At 35.8% G+C, this 8,105-nt stretch overlaps 2 non-coding genes across 2 annotated transcripts in view; both read right to left on the reverse strand.

The window, feature by feature from the left end:
• LOC101293541 overlaps positions 1-1,750 on the reverse strand; it is a 2,360-nt gene extending 610 nt beyond the window's left edge. Inside the window, exons 1-4 of the transcript XR_183962.1 lie at positions 1,412-1,750; positions 1,204-1,272; positions 639-689; positions 302-394 (exon numbers count right to left, since the gene is read on the reverse strand). This is a non-coding gene — a transcript (uncharacterized LOC101293541). The remainder of the gene's footprint in view (positions 1-301; positions 395-638; positions 690-1,203; positions 1,273-1,411) is intronic.
• A 3,054-nt stretch (positions 1,751-4,804) lies between these two features.
• On the reverse strand, positions 4,805-7,296 carry LOC101293250. Its single transcript, XR_183961.1, has 6 exons — positions 7,138-7,296; positions 6,823-6,860; positions 5,767-5,877; positions 5,544-5,611; positions 5,184-5,280; positions 4,805-4,963 (listed from the first exon to the last, which is right to left on the reverse strand). It is a non-coding gene; the product is annotated as an uncharacterized LOC101293250 (transcript).
• Positions 7,297-8,105: the final 809 nt, after the last annotated feature.

The raw sequence follows: 8,105 nt of genomic DNA on the forward strand, positions 1-8,105 counted from the left end.
ATTCAACAAAGACTCACAATGTCGGTTTGAAGTATTTACTGGGATTGAGCATAAGATAATTTTCTTAACTAGAAAATGTAAAACAAAAACCATTAAACAAAGAGAATATATTCTTAATAACACCGTAACAAAGGTAAAAAAATATACAAGCGAAGACTATACTGAAAAACTATAAAGCAAATGCCCTAAGAAAAATAGCTCTCAGACAATATAGGAACAGGAATAGAGGCTATTAGTGCTATGAGTCAAAAATTGTTGCTTTGTTGTGGTAAAGTTGTTTGATGAATTATAGAGCACATACCGAAGACTCCTCGGGAGGGAAAATCCGTCAAACAAGGCATATCTTTGACAGTTTTGCTACTGCTTCTGCATGTTTACCTCGCATCACTAAAGCCTGCAATCAACAAGAATAAAACATAAAGTGCCAAAAATTCACAGTTATGTTTCCGACTGTACTTCATGGTTTTTGGAGTACATAATTAATATAATTTTCTAAATTGATTTTAGAAAAATTAGGAAGTTCTAGACCACTGACATTGACTAACCCAACTCAGCCGTATGACTACAATTAGTGATAGCTAACATGAAAGGAACAATCAAATCTGAAAAACTAAAAACTCCAAATACAATAAACTTACCGTCTACGAATCTGTCTACGAATCTGATCCAGCCCTTCAGCCACAAAATTTCTAGGGAAGTTTTTCACAAAAAGTTCAACATTCTCAAAAGGATAGTGGATTTAAGCACAAGGCATGTAACCACTCATGAACCATTGTTCAAACGCATGAAAAGATAATTAAACAGGTCAAACATCTATATCATTAGGCAGACATCAGTGGTTGAGAAAATTGGTTCACTACAGAATACTTTATAAAACATGAAAAACCATGAATTCATAATTGGTGATATACTGAAACAACTCCCCCAACTTTATAAAACAGAAAAAGCCATGAATGGATGATAAGCCAATAAGTATGGTAACACAATAAAACACACCATTCAAACCATAAAGCTGAGCCACAAACAATAACATTGTAGGCAAAGTTGAAAGAAAAGACGATACATTTTAGAATAGCTGCAAGGAGAATAAGCAAGTCTGAATCTAAAACTACATAAAAACCAAAATGTGCAATTAATCAAAAACATAATTATCGAGGAATCTGAAGTAAAAAGACAACAACATTGTAGAGATAAGCCGGCTACCTGAATCTGTTCCAGATGAAAAAGGTGAGCTTCTTGGATGGCGTAAGCTCCTTCATCCAAGTAGTCTGGCTTTTGAACGAGTAAAATAACAATAGGGCAGGTAATTAGATCATAAACAGTTCGGATATCAAAATTCGAGCAAAGAAGATCAAAATTCAGATTCACAATTTAAAAAATGAAATAACAAACTTAGGAGAAGCAAGCACACCTGAAAAAATATAACCCCCTTACAGCCTCACACACACAGAGCACCACCTTCAATCTAAAATCCAATTCCAAAACACATGCAGAAAAAGGAAGCGAAATACTTATCAAAGTTATGGAAACATTCGAGTGACTACAATACTCAAACTCGTACTCCATCACTCAAACTTGTACTCATTCTTCAGTCCATCTATTTACCTCAGGATAATAGCTGGTTTTACTGTTGAAGATAAGTTATACAACTGTTCATGATAAGTTTCAGAGAAAACCACTATCGAAAAAAACTCGGCTTTCTTAAGGCAAGAATTGAAGAACTCAAGTCAGTACTCACTTGTTTCAAGTCATCTTCATAGTCTTCAATGTCATCATTTATGTCAGCCTCTACTCCCCTGAACTTGATTGCAGCTCTATCATACACTCATACACTACAGAAAATAATTTATAATAAGCAACTAACTAATCATTAAAATTTCTACATGTTCTTGGAGAAATTTTTTTTGTTTCCCCAGAAAATTTAAGATTTTTTATGGCAAGCAAAATAGTACTCACCAAGCAGCTGCATGTGCTGTGTCGAATCAACCTATAGTGTGTCCAAAACAAAATAAAAAATAAAAAACCCATCAGAAAGACCAACATGGATTTAATTGCAATGATAAAACAGGTATCCTTTTGTCAATTCATACAAAGAGGTACGGAAACTTCAAAGTGGCATATTTCAATTCATAGTTGGTGATATACTGATATACATACTACTCCCTCACCTTATAAAACAGGAAAAACCATGAATGATGATAAGCCAATTGAGTATGGTACAAAGAAAAACACACCATTCAAACCATAAAGTTGAGCCACAAAGAAACATTAACATTGTAGGCAAAGTTGAAAGTGACCTACATTTTAGAATAGCTGCAAAGAGAATAAGCAAGCCTGAATCTAGAACTACATAAAAACCAAAATGTGCAATTAATCAAAAACATAATTATTGAGGAATCTGAAGCAAATAGACAACAACATTGTAACAAAAATTGAAAAAGAAAAAAAAAAAACGGACAGACACCCATATGGAGAAATTGATGTCATCCATCTTGAGGAAAAAAATCAATATCAACGGAACCTTTATTCTGACTCAGCAAGGAAAACATTTTTTTTTTCTGAGGTGCATCAGTTATACACAGATTAGTAACTCTTTAGAAACATAGCTCAGTAATAGATTCATATACAGATGGTGACATGGTGCATCCCATCAGTTATACACAGATTAGGACACACAATATCTGATCAAAGACCTAGTGTTAATAATACTCTATTTACTGTGCTATTGGAATCAACCTTTGAAATTGGGAAAGCCATCTCAAAGTTCCCATTGGAAACCCAACATAACCATGCAAGCAATAGATGTCGAAACTTCAAATATAATAAGTTTGTCCATCAATATCACAACATTAATAAATCAAACTATAGAAGCCTGTGCGCAAAGCTATCTAATGAACTAACTCTTCAATCAATATATACTAGCTTTTTTGCCCGCGTGTTGCTGCAGGAAACAATCAAGTGTTGAACAGGATTAGACATTCTTAATGAAGGATTGGGAAGAAAAATGAGTATTGTAGAAATGACAACTTAATATCCTCAATTCCTCCTCATTCTTAACCACAAAGAACAAAACTTCAAGGTAATGCAGCTGATGTCTTACATCAATTGTAAAATTACTCTCCATAGAAATGTATATATAGCATCAACATTTACAATTTTCAAAAAAGATCTGGTGCATACATCTTGGTCAACTGAGACAATACTAATTCACATAGTTGAATTAGACTCTTCCTTGCATAGACACCTTTCATACATTTTTACATTTTTACATTTTTGAAGGCACATGCATGATACTTACTACTACATCATATAATCCCTTTCATAAAATATTTAAGATTTACAGGTAAAAGGCAACTGGTCTGCCTAATTTATAACACTGGTTTCTTTCCATATTTCCCTTCACTTTTTAGAAGATAACAGTTATGCGCTGCCTAAACTATTTCCTTGTCCAAAGACTTCTTTTGCATCTGACATCCATATACTTGACAATTTCAAGCTATCCCACATTGAAAAATATGAACATATCATTATCTCATTTCCCACATGCAAAGACGACTCAACATTATATCTAGTAAACTTCTGTCAACTACAGATGTTACCCTGTTCAGATAAACTTCTTGCAATCATTTATATAATCCAGGGCTACAGCTATAGATAGAATGAACCCAGTAACACATAACAATTTGATTTTCAGGTATATGGTGTCCCTAAAGTTGCCTTCCTTATTTTCAGGTATATGAACACCTAGAATACTCGATGCTAACAGGGTAACCTCCTTCCATGTTGGTAAACTTAAACTACATGACAGATGCCAAATTGAATATAAAAAAAAAACAAAAAAAACCCAAAAACTGACAGAACAAAACCAACTAATTTTGTCAGCAGGGAAAGTACTTTACTTACCTGAACAATTTGCACATTTGTTTTTGGATGAGTATTAAAAGAGCTACACACTTAAATTCAACCAATCAATCAAATCAAAACCTTACTTTTTAAGTATCTGATCAGATAACTCCAATAATGATAAAGACAAATCAAATCCACGATCAACTTCCTGCGTTCCTAAAAAGAAAAAAAAGAAATAAAAGTTAGTGATTAGATCGGCTAATAGATTGAGATATCAATATGAAATAGTAAAGAGAGGACATTGGTACTGCACATTCAATTTTTCCTACAGAAGAATCGGTTTAGCAAATAAGACCTCAGACCATGTAAAAAAAAAAAAAAAAAACACAAAAACCTACACATGGAAAGAGTTCGAAACCTGAAAAATCCTGTTGCAAGACTGAACTGTCACTTTACTATTAAAAAACATGTGCAAGTAAAACAGGCACATACGTAAAGATGATACATTCTCACAAACCAATGCCTCGTCAACTTTTACTGGATTAGCATGTTCATTCCCAAAACTATGTTCTTCAAAAAATTTCATTCTAGAAGATCTAAGTAATGAAACAAATTAAACCTAAAGAAAAAAAGGAAAAAAAAATCAGCGCCAGAAAACATAAAACAAATATTCAGTTGGAACAAACATTGAAACGTAAATTACCTAAATAAGAAGACAAAAGTAATAGAATGAAGAACACTAAAGCAACTTACTATTTTACCTAAATAAGAAGGAAAAAGTAATAGAATGAAGAACACTAAACCCTGATATGCCGGCCCGCGCGATGCCGCAGGGTTTTATATTTTTCTCTGCTGTGCAGGGTTGTTTTTTTTTCTTCATATGGCAAGGATGATAATCTGTATAGAAACTACATCAGCAAAATAGGATATATAAATGACACTGATTTGAAAATTCTACTTCCTAGTGTTGCATTGATTTCTCATGGTTTTAATAGTAGTTCATCACTAAGTTCCTCGAAGACATCCGAGCACTTTGGACACCTTCTGGTCCCTCCAGGCTTCTGTTAACTCTGCTTCAAAGTTGCTGAACTTCTCTTCATCTCCTGCTCCTGCAAAGCTTTTTTGTGCTTGTTAGTCATATCATTAATTCAAAGTTTTCTAAACATAACTTACTCAAGCATCTATTAAACAAACATCAACAAAAGCCTGGGACATACTTTCTAAAGATAACTTCATACCATCAACACATTCAACACCAACTGCTACCAACAGAAAAACAAAATACAAAAAACAATGCAATATACAAATCTGTAGTGCACTTTTGTCCGGGGACATACTTGTATCAGTCACTATTCTGCTTTCATTAACTTCCTCATCCTCACAGTAAGTCATCCTCAAACTCAGTTGTACCAATCCTCATATGTTATGTTCAACCTGCACCCATGTTCACACATTATTACACATCATACAGGATTAAGACTCAATTAGCTAAGTAAACAAATATGAATCAGAACTACCAATTGGATATAGAGATAAAAAAAAATTAAAAAACTTTATCCATTTTGTTGCAGCTAAGAAGACGTCCTCCCTATGACTTTTATTTGCCAACAAAGATGTAATAATTGTAATAATAAACACAACCAAGGCTAACGAATTTATACCGATGAAGAGATTATGGAAACCACCGATTGAAATACCTTAATTTGTAATGACTCTCTTTAAATTTCTCCTTAGTTTGTCACTGAAAACTGCAATCTTATTGGCTCTGCACCCAAAATGAGAATAGAAAAAAACAGGAGTAGGGGTAGAACTAAAAGGAAAACATGAGAAATATTGAGAATTTGGAGCAGATAAGTGAAAAATAAAAATAAAAATAAAAAAGCAGCAGACAAAAGATAAATTAGTAAACAATGATATTACCTTGTAGTCACCAGTCTGGCCTCCAAAATCATATCAAACATAGAAACGAAAGTGGGAACAGAGCTCTCTCTCTCTCTCCTTCCCAGACTTTGGACTTCGACCAAAAGAAATCTGCAATTATAAAGGAGCAGAGGAAAAATAAAAAAACCTGATCGTAAAATTGCAGCAATTTGCTAGTTTACTCTAAAGAGGGTAAGATATGGTTGCTGCATATTTGATTTCAAACCTTGTTGCAAATATAAACATGCTTCATTCTTAAGTAATAAAGATGCTTGTTACCATGAGTATACATCACCTTTCAGGCAATCTCGCGAATAGGAGAATGCTAATTTTTTTCGAAGTATATCAAATAGCCAAATCTAACGGAAGTGATGAAGTACTATCAGAAGGGTAAATAAACACAACAGGAAGGAAATTAATTACTACTCAACCAAACTGCAAGTAACCAAGTTACATCCTAAATCCTACACCACTGGACACAGTAAACTAACATACAGGAGTACTCAAACAATAAATGGAAATCAGTAACAATTATTCATCCAAGTGACAATGTAATTCAGCACAAAAAGAATAAAAACATATGGAATATTGAACACAACTGAGAATGATACTATTTAACATAAATGGACTTCACGTTTTCTTTTCTAGCACTTCAATACCTAAACAAATGAAGTAAATGTCAATTAAGGTCATTATCAACTATCTTATATAGAATACTGGAAACTCCAAATAGTATGAAACAGATATTTACTAATTACAAAACCTGGATTGAAACAGAACTTGTTAATGCTAAAATTTCAATAGATATCAAATCATAGCATGTAGGACTAAAAGAAAGAGTAAATTAACCACCATAACATATTAATGATACATTTGTCCAGTGGATGCCCTCACCAAAATTACTGCCTTAACAAAAAGCAAATGAAGTTTTCTGATCTTACCTTGCACCCCTTAAATACTGCACAACTTCCTAACTTAATGAGATTTAAGCTGATTGACATTACAAACCTAAAGAGGAAGACTTTATCACAGTAAAAGGGAGAATAGTATTACTACCTTGCGAACTGATCATCCTCAAGAAGCTTTGACCAAATCTGCAATCAATGAAGAAGAATAGTCATTAAGACATACATCAAAATTGTAAACTTGATCTCTAACTACACCCAACAAAATGCTTCCACCAATACTGAACAATATTACACAGTACTCTACTGACCAAAACATTCTAATAAGACAACCCAGCACCTGGTAGTACTGTCCCACAAAGGACGACCCTACCAGCTCAAATACGCACACGAATACAAAAAAAAAAACAAAAATACATACAGAAAATTACACACTGAATAAGAGTACACAGAGACTGAATCTGACCTGAACAACATTAGCAGGTACAGGATACGAACTCGCCATTGCTTCCTCCAACTCTCAAAGCATGCAATCGCACTACACGAATTTGAAAACTCTTTGCTAAAACCCTAACTCACTGATTGGCCACAGATCCGGCTATATCTCCGAAACACTAAACCCTGGCTTCACGGCACCTCGGGATTCCCTAACCTCACTGACCTCAAACCTAATCAAAAATTCAATGAATGAATCATGAAAGAAAGTGACGACAGAACTGGAGCAGAGAGAGTCGAGCGGGATCGAGAGCGAGAAAGAAAAAGATATGCAAAGCAGTGAGAGGGATCGAGAGAGAAGAATCTAGAGGGATAAAGAAGAAGCCCAAGAGACCAAGAGACCAAGAGACCAAGAAAAAGCCCAAGCCCAAGTTATACTGTTCACAGGAACAGTAAGGCGCGTGAGGCCGCATAATATCTAGTTAAATATATATACACACACACGGAGCCATTCAGAAGCAGAAGTCCGCACGTCCCTCTATTCTCCACTGTCCGGCGCCGGCGCGCCTCCACCCGAGCAGACACCAGCGGCATACCCGATCACTTTCTCTCCCCGGCGAGATTCATTTGAAGGTCTGGGCAGCTACCTCCACCCAAAACTTCAGACAAGATCGATCTCGCCGGAAAACTGGAATTCGGCGGACTCGCCGAGGAGAGAAAGTGATCGGCGACGCCTCTAGTGTCCACTCAGGCGGAGGCGCGTGGTCATTGGCACCGGACGGTGGAGAACGGAGGGACGTCCGCACTTTAAGCCCAGTGCGGACGTCCGCTCTCGAACGGGCCTATATATATATAGAGGCCGGATATGAAGCGCACGTGCGTAAGTGCGCATGGAGCTCCGTTCGCCACCGACGACGGCGCACCTCCACCCCAGCGGACTCCAGCAGCGTCCCTGATCACTTTCCCTCCCGGCGAGTCCGCCGAATTCCAGTTTTCCGG

Source organism: Fragaria vesca, linkage group LG2, assembly GCF_000184155.1.
Source record: "Fragaria vesca subsp. vesca linkage group LG2, FraVesHawaii_1.0, whole genome shotgun sequence".
Lineage (NCBI taxonomy): Eukaryota > Viridiplantae > Streptophyta > Magnoliopsida > Rosales > Rosaceae > Fragaria > Fragaria vesca.